At 65.3% G+C, this 496-nt stretch overlaps 1 pseudogene; it reads left to right on the top strand.

The window, feature by feature from the left end:
• The first annotated feature begins 78 nt into the window (after window positions 1-78).
• Window positions 79-495, top strand: LOC106818172 (annotated as a pseudogene).
• Window position 496: the final 1 nt, after the last annotated feature.

A 496-nucleotide genomic window follows, 5' to 3' on the forward strand; every position in this document is an offset into this window, starting at 1 on the left:
AATCACGGCTGCACGGCTGCACGGCTGCACGGCTGCACGGCTGCACGGCTGCACGGCTGCACGGGTCGCTGGCTAATACGTTGGCGTTGTTACAGATACACGCTTCTCTACTGTCTCTACGTCTCGCTAACCGCGCTCCCCTACTTCATTCGCTTCTGGACGAACGGCCTCGAGGGCGCCGCCAAGTTCCACATCCTCTTCCTGTTCTTCGTCGCCGCGATGTTCGCGATCAGCGTCTGCTCGCTGTTCGGCTACCACATGTTCCTCGTCTGCCGCAACCGCTCGACGCTCGAATCGTTCCGGCCGACGCGGTTCGTCGCCGGACCCGACGCGGACGGGTTCAGCGTCGGCGCGGCCGCGAACGTTCGCGAGGTGTTCGGCTCGCGCGGCGCCCTCTGGTGCCTGCCGCTGTACACGAGCCTCGGCGACGGCGTCATGTACCCGACGCGCGTCGCCATGACGACGAACTACAGCTCGATGAACAGCACGCCGACGG

The sequence above is a fragment of the Priapulus caudatus genome, unplaced genomic scaffold (assembly GCF_000485595.1).
Source record: "Priapulus caudatus unplaced genomic scaffold, Priapulus_caudatus-5.0.1 Scaffold2071, whole genome shotgun sequence".
NCBI lineage: Eukaryota > Metazoa > Priapulida > Priapulimorpha > Priapulimorphida > Priapulidae > Priapulus > Priapulus caudatus.